General features: G+C 38.7%; 1 long non-coding RNA gene across 2 annotated transcripts in view; it reads right to left on the bottom strand.

Annotated features, from left to right (window-relative positions):
* LOC123789198 (uncharacterized) overlaps positions 1–13785 on the bottom strand; it is a 437093-nt gene that overhangs the window by 18128 nt on the left and 405180 nt on the right. For both annotated transcript variants that reach the window (XR_015723948.1, XR_006778714.2), the window contains exon 7: positions 336–459. This is a non-coding gene — a long non-coding RNA (uncharacterized LOC123789198). The remainder of the gene's footprint in view (positions 1–335; positions 460–13785) is intronic.

Genomic DNA, 13785 nt, shown 5'->3' on the forward strand with positions numbered 1-13785 from the left:
ATGCCATTTATCCTAGTGGGGGAATTTCTCAACTACCTTTTTAAAAATTAGATGATTAAGTTACTAAAAAAAACTGAGAAAATTTCATTAAGAAAATGTGGACTAGGTTTTTCTTAACCACTAGAAAACAGTGAGTAATGAAATGACAAGCTGGTTCAGGCTGATAATCAAAGAATGGCCACATTCATTGATCTAACAGTACTTGACCATGGCTGTGTGTAACACATCTAAGGAAGGCTGTAGTTCCTTTCATTATGGGGTATCATTGGAGATACAGATGCACACACATAAGGAAATACAGAAAATTAGTACTAACAACAAGACTGTCTACTCACTGTTAGGGATGAACGGTTGACGTGAACTTCACATGGCAACTCTTCTGTTCCCATTTTTCTAGTATCTGATGTAGCTGGTCTTACTTGGTTAATATTTAAATTCTGCTAGTAGTATATCCTGATCCTGTAATGATAAAATGTAGGATTTGGGCAACAGCAGATATTCACGTTTGTCCCCAAGTAAATTAGTAAGACCAGATGATGGAAAGATACAGACCAGTTTCTTTTTCTAAGATTTAATGTGGGTATTGTGCCCTTAAAATATGACTAATACAAATTGACATGTGCTATCAATACAAAATTAGATGTACAAAGTATGTAAAATATCAATTTTGTATATTGGTGAAATTCTATTTTTGGTATACAGTGTTTTAAATAAAATTTATATTCTGCTTTTTTCAGGGTTCTTTTTTAGCTAAAAGATTAAAAATGGTACATGAAGCTTAATAGTATTTTGTTGAGGATTTCTGTATTTAGGTTCATCAGAGATACTGGCCTATAGTTTTTTGGGGTAGTATTTGTATATGATTTTTGGTATCAGATTAATCTTCCATAAAATGTTAGCAAATGGTATCCAATAATACATTAAAATCATTCACCACAATCGAGGGATTTACTCCAGGGATGCAAGTGTGGTTCAGTATTTGCTAATCAGTCACATGTTACATCACATTGCAAGAAAGGATAAAAACCATATGATTTCAATAGATGCAGAAAAATCATTTGACAGATACAACATCCATTTGTAAAAAATACTATAGGTTTAGAAGCAACATACCTCAACATAATGAAGACCATGTATGAAAAACACAAAGCTAATCTCATAGTCAATGGTGAAAGACTGAATTTTTCCTCTAAGATCAGGAACAAGACAAGGATGCATGCTTTCACCACTTCTATTCAACGTAGTATTGAAAGCCTCGTTTTCTTACACCATACACAAACACAAGACAGTAAGTAAAGACCTGTGAGAACTAAAACCATAAAACTCCTGGAAGAAGACAGGCATTAATTTTTTGACATTGGCTCTAGCAACATTTTTCTAGGGATATCTCCTCAGGCAAGGGAAACAAGCTAAAATTAAACTAGTGGGGCTACATGAAAATCAAAGGCTTTTGTGCAGCAAAGGAAACCAACAAAACAAAAAGGCAAGCTACTGCATAGGAGAAGGTATTTGCAAATGATATATCCAATAAAGTTTTAAAACCCAAAATACATATAAAGAACTTAAACATCTCAACAGTGAAAAAGCCTCCAAATAATCTGATTAAAAAAATGGGCCAAGGACCTGAATAGACATTTTTTCCTAAGAAAACATACAGATGGCCAACAGACACATGAAAAGATGGTCAACACTAATAATCAGGAAAATGCAAATCAAAACCACAATGAGGTAGCACCTTACACAGGTCAGAATGGTTAGAATAAAAAAGACAAGTCTTGGTGAGGATGTGGCAAAAAGGGAACCTTCGTGCCCTGTTACTGGGAATGTAAACTAGTGTAGGCACTGTAGCAGCTGTACGAAAACTAATTTCTGGGGGGGAAAAAAAAAAAAGGACTTCAGGGAAGATGGTGGAGTAGGAAGATCCTGAACTCACCTTTTCCAAGGGACACACTGAGATAACAGCCACATGAGCAGGCTAACTCAGAAAAAGACCAGTAGAACAGAGTTTCCACAATTCATGGTAGATAAGAGGCCACATCTAAAAGGGTAGGAGGGGTGGATTCACGGTTGGGAATTAAACCCTCAGTAAGACTAACCAATAATGGCAGAGCTCACACACCAGGCATTCCAGGCACAGGGAACCTGCACTGGGAAGACAAGACAAGTCCCCTTAACATTTGTCTTTGAAAACTACAGGCGCTTAACTTTGTTAGTTTTACAATCATCAGGGCTTAACACTGAGTACTTAAAATTCACATACTTAGCTTCAGGAGAGCTGAGGGTCATAGGAAACGGATTCCCTGCCCTTAAAGGCCCATAACCTGTCTGAGATATAGCATATAAGCAGCAATTTGAAAAGTGCCTGGGGTGTACATCAAGAGTTATTTACTAATCTCACTGTGTGCTGGTGGGGCAGGGACAGAAGACTCTCCAAGAACAAAATATCTGACAAGTACCATTTCCCTCCACCCCCGGGCTAGATAGCCAGACACTTGTTAGAATGAGCATACTCTCCACCTATCTTGCTAAGACTTAATGCTCCACCCCCATGTTCTCCTGAATATCTGCCCCATCCAACTCACCCCATTTGGCAGGTATCTCCAATGTAGCTTCTGTCTCAACACACCCCACAAGCATCCCTCGCAGGAACTGGCACCACTCCAAGTGACTCCTGCCTCGAGGAGAGGGGAAGATAACCACACACACCTGTGTACCCACAGTCCCAGCAGACAGGCTAGGAGCAGGCACTGGGCCTGACTGCAGGCCCTGGCTTACCAACAAAAGCCTCTCAGGGGACAAGGAAATGAGAATGCTTTGCATGTCCATGAGACTACAGCCCTGGTAGATGGGCTGAGGGTAGGCATCTGGTCTGACTGCTGACAGCATCCAACTATAGGACCATTGTGGCCCTGCACTGGTCCCTTAACAGCACAGGGACCAAACCAGTGTACCCACAACAGGCAAAGTAGCCTACTGGAACCGAGAGCAAATGTGGGTCACTCACAACAGTAGGGTACAAACACCCACGTAGGAAACAGCTCTGAAGCACCTGGTCCTGGTGAACAGGGGATATTGTGCCACAGGGCACCCCAGGAACTCTTCTTCCTAAGGGCACTTTAAGAGCAGGAGACATAACTGACTTCCCTAATACTTAGACAAAATGAGAGACAAAATGAGAGAGAGGAAAGAGCCAAATGAAAGACCAAAACAAAAGCCAAGCAAAAGAGCTAAATGAAATGGAGACAAGCAATACACCTGAGGGAATTTAAAGTAATGGTCATAAAGCTATTCAATGGACTTGAGAAAAGTGTGGAGGATCTCAGATGTTCAACAAGATAGAACATATAAAAAAGAAACGGAGAACCCACCTGAAATTAAAAATACACTAGAGGGAATTAGTAGTAGACTAGAGGATGGATAATGGATCAGTGGTATAGAAGAGAGAAATGGAAATCAACCAAGCTAAAGAGAAAAAGAAAAAATAATGAACAGAGTAAGGAATCTCAGCAACATCATCAAGCATGGTAACATTTGCATTATAGGGATCTCAGAAAGAGAACACATGCAGACAATAAAATCTGAAGAAACAATAGCTGAAAACTTCCTAATCTGGGGAAGGCAGCAGACATCCAGATCCAGGAGGCATGGAGAACCGCAACCAACCTAACCCAAGAAGATACACACCAAGGCATACAGTAATTAAAATGGCAGCAAGTCCTGATAAAGAGAATTTTAAAGCTAAAAGAGAAAAGTTACATACAAGCAAAACCCTATGAAGCTAGCCGATAAGTTTTCAGCATAAACTCTACAGACCAGAAGGAAGTGCCATGATACATTCAAAGTACTGAAAAGAAAAAAAACTGCAACCAAGAACATACTACTCACCAAAGTTCTCTATTAGAATAGATGGAGAGGTGGTTCCCTAGATGAACATAAGTTAAAGGAATTCATCACCAATAAACCAGCTTCACAACAAGTGATAAAAGGAATTCTTTGGGAAGAAAAGCCATAATCAGGAGTAAGAAAATTATGAAAGGAAAAAAATTTCACAGATAAATGCAAAAAGTAGACTAATCTCTTAATAAAACTAGTATGGAGGTTAAAGCACATATGCAGGAAAATAAATTGTGTCTATGAAAATCAAGTGTTTCATAAAATAAGAATGTCAAGTATGATATATATGACATATACATATTTATATACATAAAATGTGAGGAATGAGTAAAAAATGCTTTCACAATGGTTTTATTTTATTTTTTTTTTTTAAGATTTTATTTATTTATTTGACAGGATACAGACAGCCAGCGAGAGAGGGAACACAAGTAGGGGGAGTGGGAGAGGAAGAAGCAGGCTCATAGCGGAGGAGCCTGATGTGGGGCTCGATCCCATAACGCCGGGACCACGCCCTGAGCCGAAGGCAGACGCTTAACCGCTGTGCCACCCAGGCGCCCCTCACAATGGTTTTAAACCATCAACTTAAAATAGACTGCTATACACCTAAGTTGTTTATGAACAACAAATTGAAAACCTGGAATAAAAATAAAAGGGAATCCAGGACAGGGTAAGATGACAGCAGAGTAAGAGGACCCTAGGCTCACCTCGACCCACAAATATTATTAGCTAACTATCACATCATCCCAAATACCCCAGAAACTGACCTGAAGGCTGGCAGAACAAACTCCACAACTAAAGGGAGACAAGAGGCCATATCAAAGAAGGTAGCAAGTAAGGAGATGTGGCTTGGGAGAGAAATGGATCACGGTTGCTACAATGGGGAGGGAGTTACTGTCATTGAGAAGGGACAGACAGACTGGCACGCAGGGGAGTCCAGGGAAAAATGAATCCCTACAGCTATTAGCTTGGAAAGCCTCTAAGAGGGGCTGAATTTCCTGAATTCTTGCAACCAGCAGGGCTTAAGCCTTGAGTTCTAAAGATCAGTGGGCTTGCCTCAGACCCCAAAGGGCACTGCACTGCTCTTGGAGAGAAGACAGGGCACACAGCCCACAGACATACAGCATGGAAACCATGATCTGAAGAGTGCCTAGGGCACAGTGGGGAGGCTTTTGCTTTTATCAGAGTATGTTCCAGACAGGCATTCATGGAGAGACCCCTCTAGGAAAAAAGGAACTGGTTGGTGCCATTTCCCTTTACCACCACTTAGCATAAGCACAGGCCATTTGGGGGAACTAGCCCAGTGCCATCACTTGCTACCAGACTCGATTACACCAAGTCCCAGCCTCCCATGCTGTAGTAGAACTGCCCCTCCCACACTTGCCTCAGTCCCAACTGGGGGTGAGGGAGGAGCTTTTCCACACACCGCCCCCCCCCCCCCACCACCACCAAGGATTGGTCCAAATCTCTGCCAACACCATGTTTCCCAACCGAGAGTTTTGCGGTGGCAGTGGTGATAGGTCTTATTACTAAGAGCAGAGTACACCTAGTTACAATGTGTTAAATTCAGGCCAGGGACCAAACACTGCCCACAAGAGGCAAACAGCCTCTGCAGAGGACAGGCTTAAAGGATAAGCCAGACAAGACAAAATAGCAGAGCACGTGCTTCTGGCATTGTCTCAAATGTGGGAACAGGGGTCCCTACACAGGACACTATAGGACTACTTCTTCATAAAGCCATTACCCTCAAGAACAGGAGACATAGCTGACTTTCCTAACACAAACACAGAGACCTAGACAAAATGTGTAGAGAAATTTGTCCCAAATGAAAGAACAGGACAAGGCCACAGCCAGAGATCTAAGTGAAACAGATGTAAATAGTATGCCTGAGGGAGTACTTAAGCAAATGATCATAAAGAAACTCACTGGACTGGAGGAAAGAATGGGACCCTTAAGACAATGAGACCCTTAAGACAAAGATAAAAAAGAACCAATCAGAGACAAAGAGTGCAATAAATGAGATTAGAAACATGCTTGATGCAATAAGGAGCAAGCTCAAAGAAGCAGAGAAATGAATTAATGAACTAGAAGACAATAATGTAAAGTAATTAAGCTGAACAAGAGAGAAAAAAGAAAAGCAAAATGAGAATAGACTTAGGGAACTCAGTGACTCCATCAAACACAGTAACATCTGCATTATAGGAGTCCCAGAAGAAGAAAGAGAGAAATTTTTTGAAGAGCTAATAGCTGAAAATTGCTAAAATGGGGAAGAAAACAGATACCCAGAAGCAGGAGTCACAGAGAACCCCCAGCAAAATCAACAAAAGCAGACCTACACCAAGACATACTACAATTAAAACAACAAATCAAGTGACAAATTTTAAAAGCAGCAAGAAGAAAGAAGACTGATATATACAAGGGAAACCCCATAAGGCTTTCAGTGGATTTTTTAGAAGACACTTCAAGCCAGAAAGGAATGACAGGATATTCTCAAAGTGCTGAAAGCAAAAAAATCTGCAGCCAAGAATATTCTATCCAGCAAGGTATTCAGAATAGGAGAGAGAGAGTTTTCCAGACAAACAAAAACTAAAGGAGTTCATGACCACTAAACCAGCCCTGCAAGAAATAAAGGGGACTGTGAATGGAAAGGAAAGACCAAAAGTGACAGTATGAAGGCAGAAACACAACAGCAGTAAACATGAGTATTTCTCTAATCAGTCAAGGACTCACAAAATAAAAGGATGTAAAATATGACAACATATACTTAAAATGTGGGGAGGAGAAGTAAAGAATGGGTTTAAACTTAAATGACCATCAACTTAATATAGACTGTTCTGTCATAAAAATGGATGCCAAAAGAAACCAAGGTTTTTTGAAAAGATCAATAAAATTAATAGTTTAGCCAGACTCCTCAAAAAAAAAAAAAAAGACTCAAATTCAAAAACAAAGGAGAATAACTTACACCAAAGAAATACAAAGGATTATAAGAGATTATTATGAAAAATTATATGCCAACAAACTGAATAATCTAGAAGAAATAGGTAAATTCTTAGAAATATCTAACTTTCCAAAACAATGAGAGAGAGAAAATTTGAACAGACTGATTACCATTTAATGAAATTGAATCAGTAATCAACCCCCCCCCCTGCAAAAAAAAGTCTAGGACCAGATGGCTTCTCAGGTGAAATGTACCAAACATTTAAAGAAGAGTTAACACCTACTCTCAAACTATCCCAAAAAATAAAGGAGTAAGGAAAGCATCCAAATTCATTCTATGAGGCCAACAATACTTTGATAACCAAAACTAAATAAAGACACCTCAAAACAAATATAGGCTATTGTCTTTGATAAACATAAATGCATAAGTACTCAAAAAATATTAGCAAACCAAATCCAACAGTACATTAAAATAAAAAAAACATTCACCACAATCAAGAGGGATTTATTCCAGAAATGCAAATCAGTTAATGTGATACATGACATTACAAAGAGAAAGGATAAAAGCCATTATGAGCATCTCAAGAGATGCAGAAAAATCATATGACAAATACAACATCCATTCAACAATGTAGGTTTAGAAAGAACATACCTCAGTGTAATAAAGGTCACATATGAAAAACCTACAGCTAACATCATATACAATGGTGAAAAACGGAGAGCTTCTCCTCTAAGATCAGGAACAAGGCAAGAATATCCACTCTCACCACTTCTATAGAGAACACAGTACTGGAAGTCCTAACCGTAGCTTCAGGTAAGAAGAAGAAAACACATCCAGATTGGTAAACAAGAAGTAAAACTTTGACTACTTGCAAATTACATGTTACTTTATATAGAAAACTCTATAAATACTCCATCAAAAAGCTACCAGAATTGATAAATGAATTCAGTAAACTCATAGGATACAAAATTAATATGCAGAAATCTTTTGCACGTCTATACACCAATAATGAAGTAGCAGTAAGAGAAATTAAGAAAGTCTCATTTACAGTTGCACCAAAAATAATGTAATACCTAGGAATACACTTAACCAAGGAGGTGAAAGAGCTGTACTCCAAAAACTAAAATTTTGCTAAAAGAAATGAAAATGACACAAGATATTCCATGCTCACAGACTGATCAGAAGGACCAACATTGTTAAAATGTCCATACTACCCAAGGCAATCTACAAATCGCACTCTCTACCAAAATACTAACTTTTTTTCAGAGTTAGAACAAATAATCCTAAAATTTGTATGGAACAACAGAAGACTCTGTATAGCCAAAGAAATCTTGAGAAAGAACTGGGAGTTATCAAACTCTCAGATTTCAAGATATACAAAGCTCTAGTAATCAAAACAGTGTAATACTGGCATAAAAATAGACATATAGATCAACAGAACAGAGCAGGGAGCCCAGAAGTAATCTCATGCTTACATGGGTCAATAATCTATGTTAAAGGAGGCCAGAGTGTACAAGGGGGAAAAAATAGTCTCTTTAACAAATGGTGCTGGGAAAACCAGAGAGCTACATACATAAGAATGAAACCAAACCACTTTCCTACATCATACACAAAAATGAATTCAAGATGGATTAAAGACCTAAATGTAAGACCTGACACCATAAAACTCCTGGAAGAAAACATAATAATTAATTTTTGACATTGACCATAGCAGTATTTTTCTAGAGACATCTCATCAAGCAAGGGAAACAAAAGCAAAATTAAACTACTAGGACTATATGAAAATGAAAGGCTTCTGCACAGTAAAGGAAACCAACAAAACAAAAGGGCAAGCTACTGCATGGGAGAAGATATTTGCAAATGATATATCCAATAAAGGATAATATCCAAAATATATAAAGAGGTTACACAACTCAACACAAAACCCACCAAATAATCTGATTTTAAAATGGACAGAGGAAGATGATGGAGTAGCAGGGGACACTGAGCTTGCCTCATCCCTCTAACACGGCTAGATCAACATCTGACTATTTGAACAACTCAGAGTACAATCTGTGGATTAAGAAAACAATCTGCACAGTTGGAGGGAGAGAATGTGGCAGATGCAAGGTTTGGAGCCATGAACTGGGGGAGAGGAAAGCTGCAGAGCAAAGTCAGGGAGAGGGGGAGTGGAAAAGAAAGTTGGAGTAGCCATCCTTTTATCAAACAAACTAGATTTTTAAACCAAACACTGTAATAAGAGATGAAGAAGGACACTATAGCATTATAAAAGGGTCTCTCCAACAGGATCTAACAATATAAATATTTATCCCCCTAACCTGGGAGCAGCCAAATATATATATCAGTTAATAACAAAGTGTTAAGAAACTCACTGATAATAATACAATAACAGTAGGGGACTTTAAACCCCCAACTCACAGCAATGGACAGATCATCTAAGCAGAAGATCAACAAGGAAACAAGGGCTTTGAATGACACGCTGGACCAGATAGACCTAACAGATACATTCAGAACATTTCATCCTAAAGCAGAAGACACATTCTTTTTGGGTGCACATAGAACATTCTCCAAAATAGATCATATACTAGGTCACAAAACAGGACTCCACCAGTACAAAAAGACTGAGATCACATCATGCATATTTTCAGACCACAATGCTATAAAACTTGAAATCAACCCACAAGAAAAAAATTGGAATGACTACAAATACAGGGAGGTTAAAGATCATCCTAGGAAAGAATGAATGGGTCAACCAGGAAATTAAAGAACTTAAAAAATACATGGAAGCAAAGGAAAATGAAAACATGACAGTTCAAAATCTTTGGGATGCAGCAAAGGCGGTCCTAAGAGGGAAGTATATAGCAATACAGGCCTTCCCCAAGAAGCAGAAGTCTCAAATACACCAACTAACCTTACACCTAAAGGAGCTGAGAAAAAGAACAGCAAATAAAGCCTCTAAACCTAGCAGGAGAAGGGAAATAATAAAGATCAGAGCACAAATCAATGATACAGAAATTAAAAAAAAAAAAAAAAAGAAAAGAAAAAAGAACAGATCAATGAAACTAGGTGTTGGTTCTTTGAAAGAATTACCAAGATTGATAACCCCCTAGCCAGACTTATCAAAAAGAAAAGAGAAAGTATCCAAATAAGTAAAATCATGAATGAAAGAGGAGAGATCACAAACAAAACCACAGAAATACAAATAATTATAAGAACATATTATGAGCAATTATATGCCAACAAATTAGGTAATCTAGAAGAAATGGATAAATTCCTAGAAACATGTAAAGTACCAAAACTGAAATAAGAAATAGACAATCTGAACAGACCCACAACCAGCAAAGAAATTTAAACATTAATCAAAAATCTCCCAACAAACAGGAATCCAGGGCTGGATCGCTTCCCAGGGGGAAGTCTACCAAACATTTAAAGAAGAAGTAATACCTGTTCCTGTGAAACTATTCCAAGAAGTAAAATTGGAAAGAAAACTTTCAAACTCATTCTAGGAGGCTAGCATTACCTTGATCCTAAAACCAGACAGACCAGTATCTCTGATGAACATGGATACAAAAATCCTCAATAAGATACTAGTTAATAGGATCCAACAGTACATTAAAAGGATTATTCACCACGACCAAGGGGGATGTATTCCTGGGCTGCAGGGCTGGTTCAACATTGCCAATCAATCAACGTGATACACCAAACTAGTAAAGGATAAGAACCGTATGATCCTCTCAACAGATGCGAAAGAAGCATCTGACAAAATACAGCATCATGTCTGGATAAAACCCTCCACGATATAGGGATAGAGGGAACATACCTCAACATCATAAAAGCCACCTATGAAAGACCCACAGCAAATATCACCCGCACGGGGAACAACAAATATCATCCTCACTGGAGAGCTTTTCCCCTAAGGTCAGGAACACAGCAGGGGTGTCCAATATCACCACTGTTATTCAACATAGTACTAGAAGTCCTAGCATTAGCAATCAGACAATAGAAAGAAATAAAAGGCATCCAAATCAGCAAAGAAGAAGTCAAACTTCACCCTTCACGGACAACATGATACTCTATGTATAAAACCTGAAAGACTCCACCCCAAAATTGCTAGAACTGATACAAGAATTCATCAAAGTTGCAGGATATAAAATCAATGCACAGTGGTATGTTGCATTTCTATACACTAACAATAAAGCACCAGAAAGAGAAATCAAGGAATCAATCCCATTTGCAATTGTACCAAAAACCATAAGATACTTAGGAATAAACTTAATCAAAGAAGTAAAGGATCTGTACTCTGAAAACTATAGAACGTTTATGAAAGTAATTGAACAAGACACAAAGAAATGGAAAGACATTCCATGCTCATGGATTAGAAGAACAAATATTGCTAAAATGTCCATGCTACCCAAAGCAATCTACACATTTAATGCAATCCCTATCAAAATAACACCAGCATTCTTCACAGACCTGGAACAAATAATCCTAAAATTTGCATGGACCCAGAGAAGACCCCAAATAGCCAAAGGAATGTTGAAAAAGAAAACCAAAGCTGGAGGCATCACAATTCTGGACTTCAATATTTTATTTATTTATTCGACAGAGATAGAGACAGCCAGCGAGAGAGGGAACACAAGCAGGGGGAGTGGGAGAGGAAGAAGCAGGCTCATAGCGGAGGAGCCTGATGTGGGGCTCGATCCCATAATGCCGGGATCACGCCCTGAGCCGAAGGCAGACGCTTAACCGCTGTGCCACCCAGGCGCCCCACAATTCTGGACTTCAAGCTGTACTGCAAAACTGTAATCATCAAGACAGTATGGTACTGGCACAAAAACAGACACATAGATCAGTGGAACAGAATAGAGAACTCCGAAATGGACCTTCAACTCAATGGTCAACTAGCCTTCAATAAAGCAGGAAAGAGTATTCAATGGAAAAAAAGACAGTCTCTTCAACAAATAGTGTTGGGAAAATTGGACACATATGGAAGAATAAAACTGGACCACTTTCTTACACCACACACAAAAATAAACTCAAAACGGATGAAAGACCTAAATGTGAGACAGGAATCCATCAAAATCCTAGAGGAGAACATAGGCAGCAACCTCTGCGACCTCGGCTACAGTAACTTCTCGCTAGACAAGTTTTCAAAAGGCAAGGGAAACAAAAGCAAAAATGAACTACTGGCGTTACAATAAAATAAAAAACTTCCGCACAGTGAAGGAAACAATAAAAAAAAACTAAAAGGCAATCTATGGAATGGGAGCAGGTTTTGCAAATGACATATCAGATAAAGGGCTAGTATCCAAAAATCTATAAAGAACTTAAACTCAACACCCAAAAAACAAACAGTCCAGTCAAGAAATGGGCAGAAGGCATGGACAGACATTTCTCCAAAGAAGACATACAAATGGCCAACAGACACATGAAAAAAATGCTCCACATCACTTGGCATCAGGGAAATACAAGTCAAAACCACCACAATGAGATTCCACCTCACACCAGTCAAAATGGCTAAAATTAACAAATCAGGAAACAGCAGATGTCGGTGAGGATGGGGAGAGAGGGGAACCCTCTTTACACTGTTGGTGGGAATGCAAGCTGGTATAGCCACTCTGGAAAACAGTACGGAGGTTCCTCAAAAAGTTAAAAATAGAACTACTCTATGACACAGCAAATGCACGACTAGCTATTTATCCAAAGGATACAAAAACAGTGATTTGAAGGGGCACATGCACCCCAGTGTTTATAGCAGCAATAGCCCAATAGCCAAAATATGCAAAGAGCCCAGATGTTCGTCAACACATGAATGGATAAAGAAGTGGTGTGTGTGTGTGTGTGTGTGTGTGTGTGTGTGTGTGTGTGTGTATAAAATGAAATGTGTATATATATAAAGGAATATTAATCATCCAAAAGAACGAACTCTAGCCATTACAACAGTGTGGATGGAACCTGGAGGGTATTATGCTAAGCAAAGTAAGTCAATCGGAGAAAGACGAATATCATATGATTTCACTCATATGTGGAATTTAAGAGACAGAACAGATGGACATGGGGGAAGGGAAGGAAAAATAAAGTAAGGTAAAAACAGAGAGGGAGGCAACCATAAGAGGCTCTTAACTACAGGGAACAAATAGGGTTGCTGGAGGGGTGGTGGGTTGGGGGATGGAGTAACTGGGGGATGGGCATTAAGGAAGGTGCTTAATGTAATGAGCACTGGGTGTTATATGCAACTGATGAATCACTGAATTCTACCTCTGAAACTAACAAAACACTATATGTTAACTAAATTGAATTTAAATTTAAAAAATGGGCACAGGACATAAACAGACGTTTTTCCAAAGAGATAAAGAGGGCTAGGCAAGAGGCACATAGAAAGGTGCTCAACATCACTAGTCATCAGGGTAATGCAAATCAAAACCACAATGAGGTATCACACTGGTCATAATGGTTAAAATAAAAAATAGAAGAAACTCACATTGGTGAGGATGAAAAGAACCCTGGTGCACTCCTGTGGGAACAAACTGGTTCAGCCACTATGGAAACAGTATGGAAATTTCTAAAAATATTAAAAATAGCATTATCATATGATCCAGTAATTCTACTGTGTATTTACCCAAAGAAAACACTAATTTGAAAAGATATATGCACCCCTGGGTTTATTGCAACATTATTTTCAGTAGCCAAGATACAGAAGCTACCCAAGTACCCACTGAAAGATGAATGGACAAAGAAGTGGTGTGTACATACAACAGATTATTACTCACACTTAAAAAAACCAGTGAGATCTTGCCATTTCCAACAACACGGATGGACCTAGAAGGTATGATGCTAAGTGACGTAAGACAGAATAAGAAAAATGCCATATGATTTCACTCACATGTGGAATTTAGGAAACAAAACAACAAACAAACAAAAAAGCAGACTCTTACATACAGAGAACAAACTGGTGG

This window comes from Ursus americanus, chromosome 3 (genome assembly GCF_024610735.1).
Source record: "Ursus americanus isolate L20-20 chromosome 3, mUrsAme1.1.p, whole genome shotgun sequence".
NCBI classification, from domain to species: Eukaryota; Metazoa; Chordata; class Mammalia; order Carnivora; family Ursidae; genus Ursus; species Ursus americanus.